Source organism: Carcharodon carcharias, chromosome 13 (assembly GCF_017639515.1).
Source record: "Carcharodon carcharias isolate sCarCar2 chromosome 13, sCarCar2.pri, whole genome shotgun sequence".
Taxonomy (NCBI): Eukaryota; Metazoa; Chordata; class Chondrichthyes; order Lamniformes; family Lamnidae; genus Carcharodon; species Carcharodon carcharias.
Window position 1 is genome coordinate 34,221,804 of NC_054479.1, and position 25,355 is coordinate 34,247,158.

The 25,355-nt window shown below is 41.1% G+C and overlaps 1 protein-coding gene across 7 annotated transcripts in view; it reads right to left on the reverse strand.

Moving 5' to 3' along the window:
- The window catches only part of clip1a (CAP-GLY domain containing linker protein 1a), a 166,035-nt gene extending 140,916 nt beyond the window's left edge, over positions 1-25,119 (reverse strand). For 2 of the 7 annotated variants that reach the window (XM_041202213.1, XM_041202212.1), the window contains exon 1: positions 24,977-25,118. The gene's annotated coding sequence lies outside the window, so the exon portion shown is untranslated. Of the gene's footprint in view, positions 1-24,114; positions 24,228-24,882 lie in introns of those variants that run through there. The other 5 variants (XM_041202209.1, XM_041202210.1, XM_041202216.1 and 2 more) reach the window with 5 other exon arrangements.
- Positions 25,120-25,355: the final 236 nt, after the last annotated feature.

Sequence of the window (25,355 nt, forward strand, 5' to 3'; positions counted from 1 at the left end):
AAAGGTATTGCATTAAAAACTTCAGAAATTATTTCACTGTGGGGAAAAAAAACAGGAAAACTGTGTATAGTTAGGATATAAGCAATGAACTTCAACATACAGAATGCAAATTTATTTCTCAAGACAAACGGCCACCAACTATCGTGGATTGGTTTGATCCCCATAATTTTACTAAAGGTTTTGAAATCACATTCAAAATTGGTTTAGCAATAATACTGTATCCAAAAGTGAAACTGATTTAAACTGAAGCATCAATTGGGCTAAAGAGAATTCCAATTTGTATAATTAGTTCTCTTGGCTTCCATGTGCCATACAGTGTTTCTTGGACCAGTGTTAATGGTGTAAATTCACCATCTCTCCCTTTACTGTTAGGCAGCCATAAAGAAATCTGCATTTAGTGCCTTATAGAGAACGGTGAAAACCTTGTGATACGTGCATATTATTCAGATGGGCAATTGAAATCAACAGCTCACCATGTTGGAAATAACATTCACATAAATGGAATGAAACTAGACCCAACCTATAGCAGATAGCATCTGTGGAGTGAGAAAAAGAATGAACATTTCAGGTTAATGACCTTTCATCAGAACTGGGAATGTTAGAAATGTAATAGATTTTGAGAAAGTGGTTGGGTGGGACAAAGACAAAGGAAGGCCTGTGATAGGGTGAAAGACAGGAGAGTTTGAATAATAGTAAGAGTCTTACAGGGCCTAAAGAAATGGAGATGGAGCAAGAAAAGGAACAAAGAAACAAAAGTTGTGCCTAGGGCATGTGTGCTGCTGTCTGAAAGCATAAGAAAAAAATGAAAACAAGCAAAGAAAAGGAAATAAAATGGGGAATGCAAGTTGGTGTGGTGTGGGAACAGAGTTTACAGTGTGAAATTGTTGAACTCAAATATTGAGTTTGGAGGTGCTGTTCCTCAAGCTTACATTGAGCTTCACTGGAACAGTGCAGCAGGCCAAGGACAGAGATGTCAGCATGACAGCAAGGTGGAGAATTAAAATGACAGGCCACCGGAAGCTCAGGATCATGCATGCCGACTGAATAGAGGGGTTATGCAAAATGGTCTCCCGATGTGTGTTTGGTCTCCCCATTGTAGCGGTCACATTGTGAGCAGTGAATAAAGTATACTAAATTTAAAGTACAGGTAAATTGCTGCTTCACTTCGAATGAGTGTGTGTTTGGGGCCTTGGACAATGAGGGGACAGGAGGTAAAAGGGCAGGTTTATAGCTCCTGTATTTGCATGGAAAAGGTGTTGTGGGAAAGGGACAGGGTGTTGGAGGTATTGGGGAGTGGATCAGGGTATCACAGAGGAAACATCTTCTCTCACCCTTCCCCTCCCTCCCAGAACAAGGTCCCTTGTCCTCAGCTTCCACCCCACCAGCCTCCATATTCAACGGATCAGTTTCCACCATTTCCGCCACCCAACACGCCTTTCAGGTGAAACAACGATTGTGTATTTTTTTTCAATTTGCTACACTGTATTTTCTGCTCACAATGTGGTCTCCTCTACAGTAGAGAGGCCAAACACAGGCTAGGAAGCTGCTTTGCGTAACGCCTCTACTCAATCCGCAAGCCTGATTCCGAGCTTCCGGTGGCCTGTCATTTTAATTCTCACCTTGCTCTCACGCTGATATCTGTCCTTGGCCTGCTGCACTATTCACTGTTCCAATGAAGCTCTACCTAAGCTCATGGAACAGCACCACATCTTTCAATCAGGCACTTTACAGCCCTCTAGGTTCAACATTAAATTCAACATTTTTAGACCATAAACTCTCTCCTCCAATGTTGTTTCTTTTTCTTGCATTTTTTTGGTCTTATTTTTACTTTCAGACAGCAGCAGACCTGCTTTAGGCACATCTTTTGTTTCTTTTCTTGCCCCAACACCATTCCTTTTGGCCCTGTAAGACTAATTCTTCTGTCATTCAACCTCTCCTGTCTTTCACCCTATCACAGGCCTTCCTTTGTCTTTGTCCCAACCAATCCTTTGCTCTAACATTGCTCCAACCCCTTGCTATTTCATCAGAACTGGGAAAAGTTAGAGATGCAAGGTCATCAACCTGAAACATTAACTCTGTTTCTCTCTCTTCGGATGCTGCCTGACCTGCATCCACCATTTTGTTTATATTTAATTCAATACTACTTAGACAACCACACAGGCTTCGCACAACAATTTTTCAAATAACACTCGGCAGCACAAGAGCATTTGGGAATGGTCCAGTGATAGCAAAATTACAACTGATCTAATAAACTGCCAATTCTGTTCAGCCAGCATTGCAAGCTTATTTCTTAAGTATAAACTTCCTTTAACAAACAACTGCATGCATTAAGTATAGTGAGCTCACTTTAACCTGTGGACCCAGTTTTTTATTCCAGACAAATTTGAGTACAGCAGCATGGGTACCCGCATGGGCCCCAGCTATGCCTGTCTCTTTATGGGGTATGTGGAACATTCCTTGTTGCAGTCCTACTCCGGCCCCCTTCCACAACTCTTTCTCCGGTACATCGATGATTACTTCGGTGCCGCTTCATGCTCTCGTCAGGATTTGGAAAAATTTATTAATTTTGCTTCCAATCTCCACCCCTCCATCATTTTCACATGGTCCATCTCTGACACTTCACTTCCCTTCCTTGACCTCTCTGTCTCAATCTCTGGTGATAGACTGTCCACCAATATCCATTACAAACCCACCGACTCCCACAGCTATCTCGACTACAGCTCCTCACAACCCGCTCCCTGTAAGGACTCCATCCCATTCTCTCAGTTCCTTCGCCTCCGTCGCATCTGTTCCGATGATGCTACATTCAAAAACAGTTCCTCTGACATGTCCTCCTTCTTCCTTAACCGAGGTTTTCCACCCACGGTCGTTGACAGGGCCCTCAACCGTGTCCGGCCCATCTCCCACGCATCCGCCCTCACGCCTTCTCCTCCCTCCCAGAAACATGATAGGGTCCCCCTTGTCCTCACTTACCACCCCACCAGCCTCCGCATTCAAAGGATCATCCTCCGCCATTTCCGCCAACTCCAGCATGATGCCACCACCAAACACATCTTCCCTTCACCCCCCTTATCGGCATTCCGTAGGGATCGCTCCCTCCGGGACACCCTGGTCCACTCCTCCATCACCCCCTACTCCTCAACCCCCTCCTATGGCACAACCCCATGCCCACGCAAAAGATGCAACACCTGCCCCTTCACTTCCTCTCTCCTCACCGTCCAAGGACCCAAACACTCCTTTCAAGTGAAGCAGCATTTCACTTGCATTTCCCCCAACTTAGTCTACTGCATTCGTTGCTCCCAATGTGGTCTCCTCTACATTGGAGAGACCAAACGTAAACTGGGCGACCGCTTTGCAGAACACCTGCGGTCTGTCCGCAAGAATGACCCAAACCTCCCTGTCGCTTGCCATTTTAACACTCCACCCTGCTCTCTTGCCCACATGTCTGTCCTTGGCTTGCTGCATTGTTCCAGTGAAGCCCAACGCAAACTGGAGGAACAACACCTCATCTTCCGACTAGGCACTTTACAGCCTTCCGGACTGAATATTGAATTCAACAACTTTAGGTCGTGAGCTCCCTCCCCCATCCCCACCCCCTTTCTGTTTCCCCCTTCCTTTTTTTTTCCAATAAATTATAAAGATTTTCCTTTTCCCACCTATTTCCATTATAAAAAAAAACCCCACTAGAGCTATACCTTGAGTGCCCTACCATCCATTCTTAATTAGCACATTCGTTTAGATAATATCACCAACTTTAACTTTAACACCTATGTGTTCTATTGTACTATTGTCGTTGACATCTTTTGATGATCTGCTTCTATCACTGCTTGTTTGTCCCTACAACCACACCACCCCCCACCTCCACCTCTCCGTCTCTCTATCTCTCCGCCCCCCACACACACCTTAAACCAGCTTATATTTCAGCTCTTTCTTGGACTCAAACTCAAGTTCTTTCGAAGGGTCATGAGGACTCGAAACGTCAACTCTTTTCTTCTCCGCCGATGCTGCCAGACCTGCTGAGTTTTTCCAGGTAATTCTGTTTTTGTTTTACAGCAACATAGTACTGTTTATGGTACCGTAGTAATCTAGAGGCCTGGAGTAATACTCCAGAGAACACAAGTTCAAATTGCAACAGTTTGATAATTTGAATTTATTTTTTTTAAAAACTGTCAAAAAAGAGTCACCATTAAGCTGCTGGATTTTTGTTAAAAAAATCCAACTATTCATTGCCATCTTTACCTGCTCTGGCCTACATGTTGGTTGACCCTTACCTGCCCTCCGAAGTGGATGAGCAAGCCAATCAATTACCTTCTCAGGGGAATTAAAGGTGGGCAATAAATGGCGGTCTCATCAGGGATGCCCACATCTCAAAAATGAAAAAAACATCACTACCATTAGCCACTGGTTCTACTGTCTGATGGAACTGCAGTATCTATCAAGAATTGTATAACGGACCTAAATAAAACCTACTGCCTCACAAACTGTACAATACACATTTTGGCACCTGCAGGTCCATTTTGGATACTGCAAAAATATTTCTAACATTAAATGCATCTGCAACTCTTTAGAGTTGGTTGAATATTAGCCTAGCTTTGTGACTAACACACTGATTTGATTAGTGAGATCCTCAAGAACATAAATATGGTTCACTCTGGAGATGATATATAACATAAAAGATTATTTCTTTCTGGGAGAAACAAGAGACAGTTCACTGGTGGCACACTCAATAAAGCAGCAGATCAAACAAAAAAATTATATACATTCTTCAACACTCATAGCAGGAAGGTTCATGCAAATATGATTTTTCTGCTATATGCAATGGCCTGTACAACATGGTAGCACTATTGCAGTACTCAGCTATTTAACAAGATGGCTGTAGCTTGCTACTGAATAAACATGCAATGCAATAAACATGTCATGCCTTCGCAAGAACCTCCAAATTTGCTGGTGAGAAAGGTGGTCCAATAGCAGCATTCTCTCCCAAGCCAACTTGCCTAGCATTGAGTCGCTAATCGCTCAAGACCAGCTCTGCTGAGCGGGGAATCATTCATATGCCTGACAACAGACTACTGAAGCAACTGCTCTACTTGGAACTCAGTCCCATTAGGAGACTCCCAGGAGGACAACAGAACCTCTTTAGGGATGCCCTCCAAGCACATCTGAAGAAGTCAAACATACTCGCTGACTCATGGGATACTGTAGCTTGTGATCGACTAACACGGAGAAGCTCAATTAGGAAGGTATTGAACACAGCAAAAAACTTTGTCGAGAACGTGCAGAAGCAAAGTCAAGGCATAGGAGAGAGCACATAAACCTCCAGGCAACCCACCTACCCAACCCTTCAAGCACCACCTATCCTGCACGTGGCAGAGTCTACACAGCTTGCATGGATTTATTAGCCACTTCAAAACCTATCAAATCAGTGTGAAAGCAAGTTATCCTCGATCCTGAGGGACTGCCTAAGGAGAAGAATACAATTAGCATTATTTAAACTGCAGTCCATGCTTAGCACAAATTGTAACCCCACATCACTTAGAAGGGGTGAGCAGGACATAAATACTTAAAAGATATTTGCACCTCGCCAAGGGTGTTATTTACTTATATTAGTTTTTGCATTCAGTGCACCTCAACACAAATACACAATATAAACTTTATTTCACTGGCCAGAAAAACTGACATTTTATTTTAGGAACAAAAGCCCTCCATTTTCATCCTAAACCACACCATGGCTGCAGTGAATGGTTCATTTGCTCTCAAGTCTCCATTGTCCACTACCGACCCAGAAATCTGGAAATATAATACTGCCATCATCAGCCAAAATCTGCAGTGTACTTTGGAGAAATGTTCTGCAGTAAAAAAGCTTGATTTATTGTACTGTAAAGCTATTACAAGACCAAGTACAAGCTCAATAGTGATGCCATTCAATTATTAAAGGGCCTAAGGACCCCCCAAAAGAGCAGGGGAGTGGGGCTAATTGGATAACTTTTTCAAAGCTGGCAAATACACAATGGGCTGAATGGCCTCCTTCAGTACTGCATAATTCTTGGATTATATAAATATTAATGACCTTCCCTGACAGAATGCCAAAAAATTGTAATGGATCGGTGGAACATTAAAAACTCATGTGCTCTATCAACAGTTGTCTAACCAACTGAAAAAAAAAAGTACTCTCTTTAACTAAACGAAAATAATTTTATTTTATAATATGACAAATGACACTCATTGGTTGAACTCAAAGCAACAAATGTTCCTAAATAAAAATGAAGATGTCTCATCCAAGGAAAAAAACGTGTAGCAATGGTCCACAAAGTAAATGAAGCTTAAAAAGTATGAGGTAGTTGGTATTAATAGGATACTATAGACTGGCCAGGTTACCCAGGAAACACTCATCTGAGACAAGCATGTTTAAAGAGCAATTGCTGCTCTGGTAGTCAGGTTGCCTGGGTGCAGAGTAAATATATGAGCAGCAGATAAACAGGGCACTCAGTTCCCTTACTCATTTGGAAGTATGCACTGATGCCAATAGCTACAAATAGCTAGTTATCTTACTGCATCAAAGACTATATTTAAGAGAGGTGAGAGAGAGACCAGGAAATTATAGACCTGTTGGCGTAACATCTGTTATGAGAAGTTATTGGAATCTATAATTTAGAAGAGTGACTGAGTAGCTAGAGAAACTTGAACTGATTGGGATTTGTAAAGGGTAGGTCACGTCTAACAAAATTTTTTTTTGAGGAAGTAACTAAATTCATAGTATATTGCAGTTTGTAGAGCAACTTTATGAACAAACTAGTTTCCCCAATGAGGTCCTTACTGGAAAACAGCTACATACCTTAAATCATCAAGTTGCAGAATTGGTTTGGTAGAGTCTTAGGTGTGAACATGATGAGTATTGAATGTCAGAAATAAGAGTAACTGCTCTTAGTATCAAGGCAGCATTTGACTTAGGACAAGGAATCATCCTAGCAAAATGGAGATCAATGGGGGTCAAAGGGAAAATTCATGAGTGGTTTCAGTCATGCTTGGCGCGCGCACACAGATGAACGTGGTTGTCAGAGGCCATCTTCACAACCTTGAGTTTGTCAAGGTAGTGCCTCCAGTCCAGTCCAACCAACTTCAGCTGTATTACCAAGTCCTTACCTCTCTCTTAAGGTCAGGTGTAGGACTGAGTGTTGGCATCCTTCCATTTGCAAGCGATAATGGACACACAACAATCTATTTAGGTGGGGTGTCTTCACTTGGTATATCTTTGCTGATGGCTGTGAAGGCCAATCCTTGACAGGCAGGTTCTGCCACAAATGCCAAACATAAAGCTGCAAAGTCATGACCTGTTGTTTTTGGTGTTGGCACCTGGTGCCATGCCACTGTTGCCACTGGTCATCAAGTTAGCGCATGCCAGACCACAGGAGATGTCAGCATTTCCGTCTTTGGCCAAATGACTCCCAGGCACAATAGTCAATGTTGAGGATCTTCATGTCACACTTCAAATGGAGCCTTGGGCGCCACATGGTCTCCAGTTACCTCACCACACAGAAGGTTCCAGGGCACATGACCGTCTTCCATCCTGTGGACATGCACGATCTATTAAAGCCACCTGTTTGACTAGTGCCAGCACACGAGAGCTCTGCCTTTGAGGGAACTGTCACAATTGTGATTTTCTGTAAGTCACCTATGTTTCACAGCCATACAGCAAGGTGCTGAGAACATAGGTCTTATAAACCATCAGCTTTGTCCTCAATAAACTTGGTATTACCCCAAGTGCGTTTTGCAAGTCAAACAAAGGTGGCAGCTGCTTTCCCTACACATGAATCGAGGTCTGCATGAAGGGACAGATTGTCTGCCATTGTGGACCCAAGGTAGCGGAATTTGCTAACCACTCCTAGTGGGGTGTCATGTAGTATGTTCAGAAACAGAGATACAACACCTTGTCCATGATCACATTTTCATGATGTCTATAGTCAGGGAGAACAAAGCATGGCAGATGCAGCCCATGAGTCTTAGTAGTTGATTTTTCGTACAGACGATGAGTACAGCATTGTTAGCATACAAGAGTCTCCTGGTCAGGACAAGATGTGTTTTCGTCTTCGCTCAGTCTTGATTGACTGTAAAACTTACCATATCTGCAGGGAAGGGGAAGGTCAGGAGCCTGGAGAAGACGACACCAAAAAGAGTGGGGGGCTAGGACAGAGCCCATTTCACTCTATTCTTCACTCAAATTGTTGGAAACGGACCATCAAACTGTACAGTGCAGTGCATGGAAGGGAGGAGCAAATGAGACTGAGCAGCTTTGGTGGACAGCCAATTTTTCCCAAAATCTTGTAGAGCCGCACCTTTGGTGGGGTGTTGAATGTCTTCCTGAGATCTACAAAAGGTAAAGGGGTATACCCCTTTCCCTACACTTCTTTTGTCCCTGGTGTATGGAGAGGATCACATCCACAGTAGGTTTGCCAGCACGGAAACCGCACTGTGCTTCTGGGTACGCTTGGTCTGCAAGTAGTCTTTTAAGTAGCAAAGGCCTTTCCTGTGATGCTGAGGGTGGAGATGCCCTTGTGGCTGTTGCAGTCTCAATGCTGTTGACTTTGTTTCTTTGTTTATGTATAGTGTGATGATTTTGATGTCATGCATCTCCTGTTGAACAGAGCCTACCTTCCAACAAAGGATTCATAAAGGTCATAAAGGTGTGGCAATGGATGGGATTTTGCATGCTTGAGCAGTTTGGCTGGGAATCCAGCCTTGCTGGGTGCCCTTCTGTTCGCTAGGCGGTCTATGGTCTTCTCGAGCTCAAGCAATGATGGTTCTTCATCTAACTCATCCATGACAGGAAGTTGTGGGAGAGCATCAAGGACAGATTGGGCGATGTCCAACTCACAGGGGTACAGTTACAGTACTATCAGCTCAGAGGGACATTTGTTTACTTTTGTCAGTGAATACTTCACCATCTGCTGACTTCAGGAGGGCAACTTTAGTGGTGTTAGGGTCAGGCACCCTCTTGACCCCTTCATACATGGCTTGTAGATTTCCATTGTCACAGAGGTTACGGATTTCTTGACATAAGTTGATCCAATGGTTATTTGCACAATATCGCCCTGTCCTTTGCTTGGCTGTCTTAGCTACTTTCAGGTTGTGTGGTGTTTTAGTTGTTGGGCCTATGTTTGCATTATTGAATCAGAGAACATTGAATGACCTCAGCACAGGAGGCAGCCATTCGGTTCTGCATACCTGTGCTGGCTCTTTACAAGGGCAATTCACCTACTGCCACTCTCCTGCCTTTTTCTCGTAGCCCTGCAAGTTTTCTCTCTTCAGGTAATGATCTTATTCTTTTGAAAGCCAAAATTTAATCTTCTCCACCACATTATCAGGCAGTGCATTCCAGATCCCTTACTGCCAGATCACTTGCTGCATAAGTAAGTTTTCCCTCATGTGACCATTGCTTCTTTTGCCAATCACCTTAAATCAGTATCCTCTGGTAGAAGGATTGAGAACCAATGGGAACAGTTTCTCCCAACCTACTCTGTCCAGACACCTCATGATTTTGAACATTTCTAGCAAAACTCCTCTCAACCTTCTCTTCTCCAAGAAGAACTGCTACATAGGCTTTGTTTTTTGCATCAATGACAGATATCATCTCAGCTAAGTAGGTCTCAAACCAGTCCTTGTTGCGATTCCACCTTTACCAAACAATACTTCTGTAGGACTATTCACTGAAAAATCCTCAGTTTTCAGCTCCATTTACAACTCATCAGATAGTAAAGATAGAATGACATGGCCAGCCTCCAGACTTGGATTGACAACTGGCAAGTAATATAAGCACCATATAAAGGCCATGTAATGAACATTCCAAAAATAGAAAGGTCCAACCACCTCACTTGACCTTCAATAATGCAAAAATTGACCAAAAGCTGAATTGCGCCAGCCGCAGGACAAAATGGCTACTAGATTAGGTCAGATGCAAAACACTCTGATACATGGCTCACCTCCTGATTCATCAAAGCCTCTCCAGCAACTACCATGCTCATTCAGGTGTGCAATTAAACACCTACCACTCATCTCAATGGGTGCAATTGCAATAACACTCAAGCTCCACACCATCCAAGGCAAAGCATTACACCTGATCGATGCCCTGGCTACTGGACAATATCCACACCCTCCTGTACCAACAAACAGTAGTGACAATATGCTCTATCTGCAGATGCACTGCAGCAGCTCATCAAGGTAACTTGAATAGTACCACCCAGCGTCTTCACTACTACCACCAAGAAGGGCAAGGGCAACAATGTCATAGGAATATCACCTCAAAGTTCCCGTCAAGTCACATACATTCCTAATTTGGTCATATACTGATTTTCCTTCAATGTCAATGAACAAAATCTTGGAATTCCATACTTAACTAATGCTGCTGTGAACCCCTCGAATGTTTCATTGCATTAAAGTCACTATTTAAATACAAGTTGTTGTTGCTAACACTATTCTGGGAATACCAGCTTTATGAGCACTTCATTTCAAGAAGGCCCATACCCACTTTCTCATGGCAACTAAGGATGTGCAATATGTTTTAGCAGCATTATCCACATCCCAACTACAAACTTTAAAAAACGCTGGCAGCTCACTAACACTAAAAAAAACTGGGGAGAAAAAGTTATTTTCGCCCTCATTTAAAAATAAATTAATGCAATTTTAATAGAAAAAGTCTGGAAATATCATGTAAAAACAGAAAAAGTCTATGGTGTGAGAATTTCAAATTTTCTAACTAAATATATGTCAAATTATACATTTAACACTAATGCAGAGTACTAAATGCCATTGGTAGCTTACACAATTCCTCATGTCAGCAAAACAGAATCTAGACACTCCTAATGCCAAAATCTGACAAAGTAATAAGAGAAATAGGATCCTACTGCAGGAGGCAAGATTCTAAGAGTTGTTGAGGCAGCATCCCATACATCAGTCTCCTATTTCATAATCACTCTTCCAAAATTGCACGTCAATATAATTTGAGGAGAAAGTACATATTCAGCATAATTTTGTTTATTACACATTTCAAGTGATAACATACTCAGCTCTTTGATAAATCTTTTCACTGAACATAATCAGCTCTTTGCAAAAGCTTTTTTTGTAAAATTGATCACAGAAAAATTACAATTTTACTATATTTTTGGAATTCACCCAACATTGCAGCTATAACAGGCACTACTACCATTTGTTCTTGCACAACCTTGAACCAAGTATCAGAATACCTTTCATTTCTTTAATGCTCTGTGCCATTGTCCTAAGGCTTCCTAGAGTAAACAGAAGCTGTATTTTCTTGCATATAATGAGAAAAAAATACCAAAATGGAAATTAGGTGCTGAAATATGAAAAGTGCCACAAAGCCTTACGTAATTTTTGGATGATAGTCAAACAAAATTCAAAAAGACAAACTCTTTAATGAACATACAAACCCAAAGGGTGTGGTTGCTGTCATTATCAATGGAATGAGCACACACCTTTGAGACAGCTTAGGGGAGAGATCGGGTTTACAAAAGGAATAATAGCTCAAGCAAACCCTTTTAACAGATGCAACTTTAACCCTAGATGCCTTCTGACAATTTTGGTGGTTCGATGAATGGAACTGATACATCCAGGATATTTTTTATTCTGTAGTTTAACACAATCACATTCTGTACATGCTGTTTTATATTTCCTGTTAGACTCTATCCAGGCCCTTGGTACCTTTCCTACACCTCTTCAATAAAATACTAAAGAGTCCAGTTCGTCTTAAGTTTACCTGGTCACTTACCAATGAAGAGAAGGCTTAGTTCTACATGTGCATCCTAAGCACAAGTAATGAGTAATGATCATCAATCTCCAAGTAGTTTTAGAGTATTTGATACAACACAGCTAACTGACAATCATTAAAATGTGAACAGTACAGGAAGCCTCAAGAGTTTGCTTTCGTTTTTAAAAATATTCCTTTACTAGTGAAATTTGTCACCAACTGTTTTAACTTAAGCTTAATGAGCATCCTTACTGCTTCCAGATGATCTTATTGGATGTGTTTTTCCCAATTATATATAACAATGATGTCCAACTGAATGCCAAAGTGTAGCATAAAATCACACGGCATTACACTTTCATAAATAAAATTCCTGCATAATTTATGATTCTCAAGTTACCAGTAAAGTGAAGACTTTGAGCATTGTAAGTGACCCATCACATAAAAGTTAAATTTATGGATATTTGTTTTAACTAAGACAGTAGAAATTAATTTTGTAACTGCTTTTGTGCATCTTATAATTACAGATGAAGTAACAGAAAGTAAAATTCTAATCAGCAAGTTATATTCACTTACTACATAACTGAACGAAAAATATACTGTGTCATAATGAACTTACCATTTTCTTACAGTAAAACATAAAAGCCAATCCACTTGCAAAGAATCTACTCAAATTTATTTGAACATGATTGAAATACTGCTCTAGGCAGTTTCAATTTTGCTGTTCTGTTTGGAAATACTTCATAACTTTCCTCCACTTTTATTTATTCAAGTTAGATTTCAATAATACGTTTTGCAACTTTTTGTTTGTCACCATAAGTGTCAGAGACAACTGACTATCACACAATTTCTCTGCCTTATTTAAAGGCTGTCTTTACCCATCTAAATTTTAATTTTATTTTCGCAGCTTGCTCCAATTTCACTTTCTAACACAGCTCCTGCAATTTGTAAAATTCTGACAGTGAAAACATTGCATACAAAAGGTCATGCTGCACATAGGACATAATTTGTGTCCACAAATATTAAACAGTTAGCATTAGAACTGAAATTTTCCCACTTACTGCTGTACTATTAAAAACTATTTGAAGGTCTATATTTAATTGGGTATGTATAGCCCAAAAGCAGATACGTGGAGCCAAGAAGCATGGTGAGTTTGCATTCTCATTCAGAGATACAAATGGGAAACCACGTATCTGCTTTTGGGCTATACATACCCAATTAAATATAGACCTTCAAATAGATTTTAATAGTACAGCAGTTTAAAAAGTTGCAAAACGTATTATTGAAATCTAACTTGAATAAATAAAAGTGGAGGAAAGTCATGAAGTATTTCTAAACAGAACAGCAAAATTGAAAGTGCCTAGAGCAGTATTTCAATCATGTTCAGATAACCAAACACATCTTCCCTTCACCCCCCTTATCGGCATTCCGTAGGGATCGCTCCCTCCGGGACACCCTGGTCCACTCCTCCATCACCCCCTACTCCTCAAACCCCACCTACAGCACCTCCACATGCATACGCAAAAGATGCAACATCTGCCCCTTCACTTCCTCTCTCCTCACCGTCCAAGGACCCAAACACTCCTTTCAAGTGAAGCAGCATTTCACTCACATTTCTCCCAACTTAGTCTACTGCATTCGTTGCAGTCTCCTCTACATTGGAGAGACCAAACGCAAAAAGGGCGACCGCTTTGCAGAACACCTGCGGTCTGTCCGCAAGAATGACCCAAACCTCCCTGTCGCTTGCCATTTTAACACTCCACCCTGCTCTCTTGCCCACATGTCTGTCCTTGGCTTGGTTCATTGTTCCAGTGAAGCCCAACACAAACTGGAGGAACGGCACCTCATCTTCCGACTAGGCACTTTACAACCTTCCGGACTGAATACTGAATTCAACAACTTTAGATCTTGAACTCCCTCCTCCGTTTCATTTACAATTATTAACATCTTTACATCTGTGCTTAGTGAGGGTGATATTGGAATATTCCACCTTGCTGAAGCATATGGAAAAAAGTACAATAATAGATTTTAAAAATGTCCAGTGTATCTTGGAATTAGTTACCTATTCTGCTAATTTGATCCAAGACTAATATTTGATGTATTTTGATATTAAAATGCTTTTTAAGAAAATAGAAGTTTTGGATGAAGATTATACTAAATGCAGAAAGCTGATTTTTTTGTCATGGATTAAATCTGGGTACTGACAAATACTTCAGAATAATTGAGTTGTGGAAAGCTATAATATATTATTAATGTGAACACTTGGGAATGCAATTAATGCTATGAATAAGAAATTTAGATTATTTAAATCAAACAATACTTTCTTTAATGAAAGCCATGAAAGAGTTTATTTATATATGCATTTGTGTTTTTGCTGTATAATCAATATTTAATCTTCCTCAGATGTGTAGTTTAATCTCAATTCATCATGGACAATTGTTCTGGTACAGATCAAACTGGTGCCAATTGGGTTTGCATGTACTCATCAGTGTAGGTAAAATTACTTCCTAAAGCCTACAGTGACATTACTCAAACAGAGGAAGATTGATTTAGATGTTTTGTCTTGTATGAGGAAGGAGGTCAAATGATGAAATAATTGAGCCTGCAAGGATGAGAGTTTCAGCAACTGATGTGCTGACGCAGCGTTGTAGGTGTGCAGTGTTATGGAGTTGTAAGTAGGTGATCTTTGTGTTTCAACTTTTTCAGGGCTGGATGTCAAGGTGGCTGAGTTGATGGATCTGGATGTTGTCAGCATACATGTAGAAGCTGAGTCCATGCTTTCAGATCATGCCACCAAGGAGTAGCATATAGCTGAGAAAGAGGTAGAAGCTGATCATGGATTCTTGAAGGACTTCAAAAATAACATTGCAGGGTCAGAGAGAGAGGCTATTGCAAGAGGTGCGCCAGCTATTATTGTATAGGTAAAAGAGGAACCAAGCAAGGGCAATCCCATTGAGCTGAACCATATAGGAGGGGCATTGGACAGGACTGGTATGGTCAGCTGTGTCACAAACCACAGGCTAAGAAGGACAATCTCAGCTATAGAGAATGTAATTTGTAACTTCGATTCTAGACGTTACAGTGCTATGACAGGCTGGGAAACCTGTTTAAAGATTTATACATGTATTTGTGGGAAAGATTAACATGGACTTTGGAGGCAGGAAAGAGTGGTTGGAGATTGGGCAGTAGTTTGAAAGGTTGGAGGGATTAAGAGTGGTTGTTTGAGGAGCTTGTTGATGTCAGCAGTTTTAAAATGGAGAGAGATTGAAAATAATTTTCTCTCCTCGGGTACAATGTCAGTCATTCTGGGGACAAGGAGAAAAAGTTGAGTGGTTCATCAGTTTAGAAGATATGGGATCATGGAATCAGAAAATGGGTCTCATGGGCAAGATGAACTCCCAGAGGGGCTTAGGGAAAATAGTAGAAAAACTAAAGAAATTTGTGGGTTCAGGACTGGGTAAGAAAGTGGAAGGTTTGGCTTGGCTCGGCTCAGTGAAGGAGAAAAGGGGAGGAAGCAGCAGAGATGCTAAATGGATGATTTTAGTCTTGATGCCAAAATAATTCATGGGTTCCTTGCACTACTGTGGGGCGCAGGAGTTAAGAATATAGAGCGATGATTGATGTAGGGAAAAGCAACTGGATTATCTTTGCTTTCCAGTGTGATCCTGGCATAATGGGTATTGACAGAGGAGAATGGGGCTTGATGTGTCCAGCAGATCTGGTGATGGATTGTGAAACCAGCTGCACATGAGATAAGCTTAAATTTGAATCACTTGGATTTGAAGAGCAAAGATGGAAAATGATTGGTATGGGAGAGATTAAAGGTTTTGCTGGGTATAAAGGTGTCAAAGTTGGAAGTGAAGGGGTGATGGAACAGGATTGACAGCTGTAGAAGTCGTGAATTGAAGGCCAAAGGCTAGACAGTTAGCAACTTGAATATACTATTGTAAGCAGAGGAGAGTTGTTTTACCATGGTTGAAATAAACAGAAGTAGAATTGGAAGGCAGTAGAGAGATGTGGGTGATGTGAGAGATATAAGTAGTTGGAGATGACCTAATCTGTGATCAAGATCATGGGAGTGGAGAGGCCTTATGACATGCAAGATTTGCAGGGTAACTGTGACTTTTGCTTTGATATTGTTTCATTCTAGTACAACCAAGAGGAAAAAACTCAATAGTTGGCTTGAGTGAACAGTTTCTCTGGGGTTGCTGCTTCATAGGCGGGATTCTGAAACCCTAAATATACTTTTCGAACCACTGAGATTAACACAATTTACTTAAACACGATTGGACAAAGTTTACTGTCAGAGTTATCTCTAGTCGGTGCTATAAAATATTTAAAATATGTGCACAAAGTATGGGCTGATTTAGTTCCTGATTTTAATCCAAAATCTACTAGTTTGTAACAAACCTCTGCAACCTAAACAAAATCAAGGGGAAGTTGTTTTTCTAGATGTCATCAAGATCAGATTTATACAGTTGGTGTACTTGATTATAATCTCACTGTGGAAAAGCTGAATCACTCTGCAACAAACTACTTTTCCCAAAGCTTTGTTAAAGCTTTGTTAAAGCTGCACGGCAGAAGATTCTTTTTAATTTTTTTGTTTCTACCCAGAACATTGGAAAAGCATTCAGCACCTAGTCTTCTTAGCAACACATTTTTAGGGGGAGAATGAGAGTAACTTGCCATCAGTAGGAAGCATAAAAGCCACTGGCACAATTTTCATGGGTACAACCAATGCACTAATTTTCAACAGTACTTTGGAGATAATACAAATTGAAATCAATTAACTAGATACACCACGACATTGTACTGAGCCATGCAGATCAAGAACATATCAAGTGTGATCTGCTTTAGGCTGACTTAACTGATGTCACACTTGGTTAATGGCGGGGGGACTGCAATTGACCTCAGCATCCATGATTGGGAAAGAGAAAAACAATTCAGCTAACATTTCCACTCCTAATCACTGTTCAACATATGTCAATAGAAAATGGGTGTTATCAGAGTCAGCTGTGATACAGACACACTTGTGGTAAAACTGTCAATTTTAATTGAGGTTCACACCTAACCAATGGCCATTTGGGTGTGGTAATGTAGAACCACACCACAGCACAATTCATTGTCAAAAGAGAAAGACAAAACCAGGCAAAAATGCACAACATCCATTTTAGGTAATTCTTATTTGTTTGCTCGCATTATATTCCCATTAAGAGGCTTTTAACAACAAACATATTCCAACAATATTTTATATTAAACAAAATGTTATACTAAGTTAATATATAAATCTCTAAACTCAGCTTTCCCAATTAGAGAAAAAAAATCGGCCGTAATGAATAACGGACTCCAAGACAGAGATGGTGATGTTCAGCAAGTTGTGGTCACATTAGGATGCAATGAATCTGGATCATAACTTTTATAATAATCAGACACATTTATGGAGAAATTCCCATTCAGGCAGCATACAAGTTTGTGAAAAATATATAAATATAATGCTATCAATTGTAGAACAGAAAACATAAATAACATTAAATAGATTATGGAAATAAAAAGGAAAATAAATAATAGCAAAAGAAAGCACACTATCACACCTCAGGATTTCTCAAAGTATTCCATAACCAATTACTTTCCAAGTAGACATCACTGTTAATGTAGGTAATGCAGCATTCAGCTAGCGCTAATGAAATGAGTTTGGCAGATCATTCTTTCTTTGGTGCTGTTGGGTAAAGGATGATAGCCAAAACTCCCTGTTCATCTTAGAATTGTGCCAAAGGATCGTTTATGTTTACCTTAACAGGTAAATGGGCCCTGGTTTAACATCACATTCAAAAGTCAGCATTTCCAACAACACAACATTGAAATGTCAACCTAAATTACATGCCTAAATTCTGGGGTGGGACTTGAAGCCCAAACATTCAAGATGGAAAATTGTTCAGTAATGTCCTATTAAAAAAACAGCAGGGCAAATCCAAATCCAGGAAATTACCTGTCAGTCTACTCTCAATCATCAGCTAAGTGATGGAAGGTGTTATTAATAGTGTTATCAAGCAGCATTCCTTCACTGTCGATGGGTCAAAATCCTGGAACTCCCTCCCTAACAGCATAACAAACCTGCTTTCAATATATCCTATCGCTCCCCTATTGCATTGTTGCTTGAGGCTGGATTATTGACAATGGGAAACCAACTGTAATAACCTATTCACAGTGCAATCTCTTTGCTGATGATGTGCACTGTATTTCTCATTCTAATTTATGTTTAGATATGCTTCGTGCCTTAGTCTGTTTGTGGAAATTACTTCTAGGATATATTAAATTTTAAATTAAACACAAGCATATGATAGTTTAAAATATAACTTGTTTGATGAATATGCCCAACTACAATGTAGTGTGGATAATACTCTTTATTGTACTATACTGTAACTGACCCCACAGGATGTTTCTTGATCCTTACAATGTGTTTTAAAGTAAATCATTTTCTCATGGAAATATTAATTAAATGATATATGTTCCTTGTCAAATTAGTTTGAAAAGTAGAGAATTTCACAAAAACATCCTCAATTTAGGCAAGTATTTAAATTATTTTTATTTCTATTCTATTTCTGCTCTTTTTCCTAAATAAACTATATTAAATTTTAAACAGTCTGTAATATTCTGTATATATGTTTGAGAACACAGAAGCAAGACAGAGCATACAAACGTGTACACAGCAGACTTTTATTACCCTTCGTAGATCAATTAGCAAGCATTTGTCTATACGAAATGTCATTCGCTACTTAGACCATCTTTCCAACCTATCCAGATCTCTTTGCCTTCACTTAGAATCAGAGATTTGCACAGGAAGCTGCCATTTGAACAGTCGTGCTTGTGCTGGCTCTTTGAAGGAACACAAGTCGTTAATCACACATCCTCAACTTTTGTCCATAACGCTGTAATTTCCTCGTCCTGAAGTATCTGTTCAACTCCCTTTTGTAAATTAATGGAATCAACATCCACCAGCTTTTCGGGTAAAGCATTCCAGATCCCAACAACAGAAGAAATAAAAAAATTTCCATCTCCGGTTCAAATCTTTTCCCAATGACTTTAAATGTATGATTTCTGGTTCTTGATCCACACAGAGGGAATAGCTATTCTCTATCTATTCTATCAAAACCTCTCCATCTTCAAAACTTCTATTAGGAGTCATCTCTTAACCTTATTTGTTTCAACAAGAGTAATCTTAATTTGACTAACCTCATCTCATAACTGAAGTCTCTTATTCCGAGTCACATTCTGGTAAATTCTCCTCTGTACCCTTTACATCTTTCCCCAAGTTTGACACCCAGAATTGTCCACAATACTCCAACTAAGGTCTAATCAGTGATTTATAAAGTTCTAGCATAATCTCTTTGTTTCATAGTCTATGCCTCTATCCATAAACCCAAGTAACCCTTTTGCTTTTGTAACTGCCTTACTTGCCCTGCCGCCTTTTAAGGATTTGTGTGTATAGTCACCAAGGTCTCACTGCTCATCTACACTTTTCAAAATTGTGCCACTTATAGCATACTCCCTTTCCACATTAGTCCTCACATAATGCATTGCTACAATACTTATTAAACTCTAACCTACATGCTTCTGTCCATTTTGTTATCCTGAAGTCTATAACTAAACTCACCACTATCTATAATATTGCAAAGTAGTATATCATCAGCAAACTTTGCTCCCAAAACCTGAATCTAAGTCATTTATAAAAACTGAAAAGATAGTGGACCAATAACTGATCCTTGGAGAACACCTTGCAAACCACCGCAAATTCTGAAAACCATCCATTCACCACTTCCTGTCACAAAGCCAGTTTTGCACCCTTACTGCCACTTTCCCCTTAATTCCACAGGCTTCCATCTTAACATGCTTCATGTGAGAGACTTTATTGAATGGATTCTGAAAGTCAATATACAGATCTGCTACTTTCTTTGATTAACCTTCCCTGTTACCTCATAGAACTTAATCAAGTTAGTCATACATAATTTATATTTTTGGCATATCTTTGATTTTAGCTCTCTTTGATTAATCCATGGTTTCCCAAATGAAAGTTAATTTTGTTGCTTATAACTATTCTTCCCACCAGTGTTGTTAAGCAGGCAGGCATGTAGTTTTCCAACTTATCCCTTTCTTGAATAGTGGTATAACATTAGGAACACTTCAGGGCTCCTTTGCTCTCCAATGAAGATTGAAGTATTGTGACCAATGCTTCTACTATTTCTACCTTTGCTTTTTACAGCAACTGAGTTTACCTCTACCATATTTTCTGGAACACTCTTTTCCCCTTTTGGTGTCATCTACAAACTTAATCAGCTTTGTTTCTGTCTCCTTGTGCTATTTGTTGCGAACAACGACAGCAGTGGGACAGATCCCTTTGGCACCTGCTAGGGACTCCTTGCCATGCTAACTAACCTTTGAACTGAGATGAAACCAGTGAAAACAGAAGTTTAGCTCCTATCTCATGTATTCCTATCTTTTGGAATAGTTGTGTGTGGCACAGTCACCAAAACATTGTCAATATGTAATACTACAGAATTTCTCATGTCAACAAAGACCATCATTTCCATAAAGAAATGAAGAAAATTTGTTAGCCAGGACCAAGTTCCCACATATAGTTATGAGGAAATCAGCATAAATGTAAGTGTTCCACTATCGCCTCTTTTAATATGCCTTTTAATACTTTATCCACAAGCAATATTAGACTCAATGGCCTGTTGTTCTATTTCATCCCCATGCCCCCTTTTAAAGTTTGGTGTTGGATACTGTTCAAACCTTGGATAGTATTCCTGTCTTTCATAATTCCCTAAAGATATATGACTGATTTCAGCAACACCTCTTTAAATATCCTCATAAGAAGTTCACTTAGGCATGATTTCTTGTCTTCCTTTAATTTTCTTAGTTGATCACTGGCCACCTTATTTAACATTTCTATTTCTTCTTCCTGCCAGTCTCCCCCACCCCTTAACACAACACGATCGTCTCAGCTTGTTCCTGCCCCACAGAACTCATTTCTCGTTATCTTGACTCCCTTCTCTCTCCCCTTGTCCAGTCCCTTCCCATCTACATCCGTGATTCCTCTGACACCTTACGTCACATCAACGATTTCCAGTTCCCTGGCCCCAACCGCTTCCTCTTCACCATGGACGTCCAATCCCTCTACACCTCCATCCCCCACCAGGATGGTCTGAAGGCCCTTAGCTTCTTCCTCGAACAGAGGCCCGAACAATCCCCATCCACCACTACTCTCCTCCGTCTGGCTGAACTTGTTCTCACACTGAACAACTTCTCCTTCAACTCCTCTCACTTCCTCCAAATAAAAGGTGTGGCTATGGGTACCTGCATGGGCCCCAGCTATGGCTGTCTCTTTATGGGGTATGTGGAACATTCCTTGTTGCAGTCCTACTCCGGCCCCCTTCCACAACTCTTTCTCCGGTACATCGATGATTACTTCGGTGCCGCTTCATGCTCTCGTCAGGACTTGGAAAAATTTATTAATTTTGCTTCCAATCTCCACCCCTCCATCATTTTCACGTGGTCCATCTCTGACACTTCCCTTGCCTTCCTTGACCTCTCTGTCTCAATCTCTGGTGATAGACTGTCCACCAATATCTATTACAAACCCACCGACTCCCACAGCTATCTCGACTACAGCTCCTCACACCCCGCTTCCTGTAAGGACTCCATCCCATTCTCTCAGTTCCTTCGCCTCCGTCGCATCTGTTCCGATGATGCTACATTCAAAAACAGTTCCTCTGACATGTCCTCCTTCTTCCTTAACCGAGGTTTTCCACCCACGGTCGTTGACAGGGCCCTCAACCGTGTCCGGCCCATCTCCCGCGCATCCGCCCTCACGCCTTCTCCTCCCTCCCAGAAACATGATAGGGTCCCCCTTGTCCTCACTTATCACCCCACCAGCCTCCGCATTCAAAGGATCATCCTCCGCCATTTCCGCCAACTCCAGCATGATGCCACCACCAAACACATCTTCCCTTCACCCCCCTTATCGGCATTCCGTAGGGATCGCTCCCTCCGGGACACCCTGGTCCACTCCTCCATCACCCCCTACTCCTCAACCCCCTCCTATGGCACCACCCCATGCCCACGCAAAAGATGCAACACCTGCCCCTTCACTTCCTCTCTCCTCACCGTCCAAGGACCCAAACACTCCTTTCAAGTGAAGCAGCATTTCACTTGCATTTCCCCCAACTTAGTCTACTGCATTCGTTGCTCCCAATGTGGTCTCCTCTACATTGGAGAGACCAAACGTAAACTGGGCGACCGCAAGAATGACCCAAACCTCCCTGTCGCTTGCCATTTTAACACTCCACCCTGCTCTCTTGCCCACATGTCTGTCCTTGGCTTGCTGCATTGTTCCAGTGAAGCCCAACGCAAACTGGAGGAACAACACCTCATCTTCCGACTAGGCACTTTACAGCCTTCCGGACTGAATATTGAATTCAACAACTTTAGGTCGTAAGCTCCCTCCCCCATCCCCACCCCCTTTCTGTTTCCCCCTTCCCTTTTTTTTCCCAATAAATTATAAAGATTGTCCTTTTCCCACCTATTTCCATTATATAAATAAAAAAAAAACCCCCACTAGAGCTATACCTTGAGTGCCCTACCATCCATTCTTAATTAGCACATTCGTTTAGATAATATCACCAACTTTAATTTTAACACCTATGTGTTCTATTGTACTATTGTCGTTGACATCTTTTGATGAGCTGCTTCTATCACTGCTTGTTTGTCCCTACAACCCCCGCCCCCCCGCTCCACCTCTTTGTCTCTCTATCTCTCCGCCCCCCACACACACACCTTAAACCAGCTTATATTTCAACTCTTTCTTGGACTCGAACGCAAGTTCTGTCGAAGGGTCATGAGGACTCGAAACGTCAACTCTTTTCTTCTCCGCCGATGCTGCCAGACCTGCTGAGTTTTTCCAGGTAATTCTGTTTTTGTTTTATGATGTACATCATCATGTTTTCACTTCTACTGCACCCTTTATAGATTTCCCAATGCATTTCCAGTGGATTGAAATCATTCTTAGCAAATACATTTGTTATTCATTATGAATTTTTAAATCAATTCCTACATTAAATAGCTACTCCAGTTGCCCTTCATGGACTGTAATGGACTTTGAGACATCCAGGGTTTATGAAAGGCACCATATAAATGCAAGTTTTATCCCCTTTCAATTCCTGACTTGATGCCGAACATGTTGATAGCTAGTTTCTTTCCCCTTAGGTGTTTCTTCCCTATTTACAGAGATTCCAAGCTTATCAATAACTAGACCAGATAGTTCCAATGTATTGCTAATTGAATTCTCTTCTGGTTCTGACAAAAAGATCACAGACCAAAATGCTTCTCTCTCCACAGATGCTACATGAAATAAGTATTGCCAGTATTTCCTGTTTATAAAAGGTTGCTGACCTAGATATTCTCCCATGCCTTTTATCATCTTAGGAAAGATGACAGCTATATGTTCCAAACCCAAGCTAATTCCAGCTTACTAGGATATGAACGAAGGCAGTGTAAATTGAAGACTTGTTTCCATTGGTTCCCCTCAAAGGACCTGTCTCCCTTCAACTTGGCAGCTCTAGTACCCACTGATTTAGGAAATCCATGAGAATAATCCAATTTGCCACACACATTACAATTGTCTCTGTTTTGTTCTCGTTTTTAAAACTTAGAATTTCAATCAAAATTTCATACTTAGAACTTAATACTTTTTCCAGAATTGTGATTTTATTCATATCCTTGATAAACTTTATACTGATTATAACAGAAACTTGTACATATATAGTTCCTTAACATAATAAAATGCCCAGAGGCATTTCACAAGAGCAATAAGAAGCAATACTGGACTATGGGTCACTTAAGGCAATATTTGGGCAGATGGCCAAAAGCTTGGCCAAGGAGATAAGTTTTAAGGAGAGTCTTAAAAGAGGAAAGAGAGGTTTAGGGAGGGAATTTCAGAGCCCAGGAAGCTGAAGATATAGTCACCTATGGTGGAGGGGTTAAAATCAGAGAAGCTCAAGAGGCTAGAATTAGAGGGGCACATATATCTTGGAGGGTTGTGAGGCTGGAAGATATACAGAGACAGGGAAGGGCAAGGCCGTGGTGAGATTTAAAAACAAGGATATAATTGCGTACAATCCAATTAACTCAATATCTCTGCACGTGAAGAATCAATTGCTATTTGTAGGAATCTTAAAAATCTTGCAGTAACTGAAACTGTAAAGAATACTAAACTAGCCTTATAAACATATGAAAATGACAAACAGAAAAAAACCAGCTAGTCAAAGCCAGTTCAGAAGGTCACCGAGGCTGTTTGTTCCACTTACCAATTATATAAAAATAAAAGCAAAATACTGCGGATGCTGGAAATCTGAAATAGCTCTGAAGTTGAGTCATACAGCCTCGCAATGTCAGCAGTTTCTTTCTCCACAGATACTGTCAGACCTGCTGCGTTTTTCCAGCATTTTCCGTTTTTATTACCAATTATATTATGCCACCTTAAAACAAATCTGATTTAAATAACTTAAGGCATGCTTAATTGGAAGTGCCAAAAGAATTCAACAACGTAAGTTGTTATGCAACTTCATCTTTTATTTTGTGGCTACGATTTTGAGACAGTCCACAATCGTTGTGCAACAGTTATGAATTTAGTGGACACTTGTAAAGTAACAAGAGCTGAAGCTGACAGGAACTGAAGTAAGAGGACCCTTGTGTGAGTTGGCACATTCCCATGTCATCTGACAGGCAAAACGATACGACGAGGGAGAAACAGTAAGTGTATAGATGAAAATCAAATCCGAATAATCAAATGCCCATTGATAAGTGGAGAAAAGGGTGGCCTGAAGTGATACTGAGAGCGCGTCCTGGTCCCTTTACTAGGAAAACGCCGTCGATACTTTTAACTCAGAGAAAGCGGGGAATGGAGTCCGGGTGTTCCCGCCGTCGATTGGCCCTCACTATGTACTCATAATTTCAAAGTTCACATTCAAACATTAACCCGGCTGTGAACACTAACTGCTGCCAAGAATGCAGAGTTTCCAGCTGCTTCCTATCCCCAAGGCCCAGCCACAGAGCTGAGGCCCTGCCGCACTCACCGTCCCAGAGCCTCCGCCAGCGCCAGGCGGCCGATCCTCCAGCGAACCAGCCCCGAGGGAGCTCCCCTTCCAAAGGCTCTGGGTGAAAACTCACCTCGAGTTGCGGTAACTTTGTCTCCGGCTCCTATCCCGGCCTCTCAGCTCCGCGAACCCGAGCTCGGCCGAGTAAGCGAGCCCAACAAACCGGCCCCGCCAACTGACGTCAGGCAACGCCTCCCACACAGAGAACCCAGTGTCAGCGCTGGACGCAGAGAGTCAGCACTGAGTATAGGGAGTGTCTACACTGGACGCAGGGAGTCAGCACTGAGTATAGGGAGTGTCTACACTGGACGCAGGGAGTCAGCACTGAGTATAGGGAGTGTCTACACTGGACGCAGGGAGTCAGCACTGAGTATAGCGAGTGTCTGCACTGGACGCAGGGAGTCAGCACTGGAAATAGGAGATGTCGGCACTGGACGCAGGGAGTCAGCGCT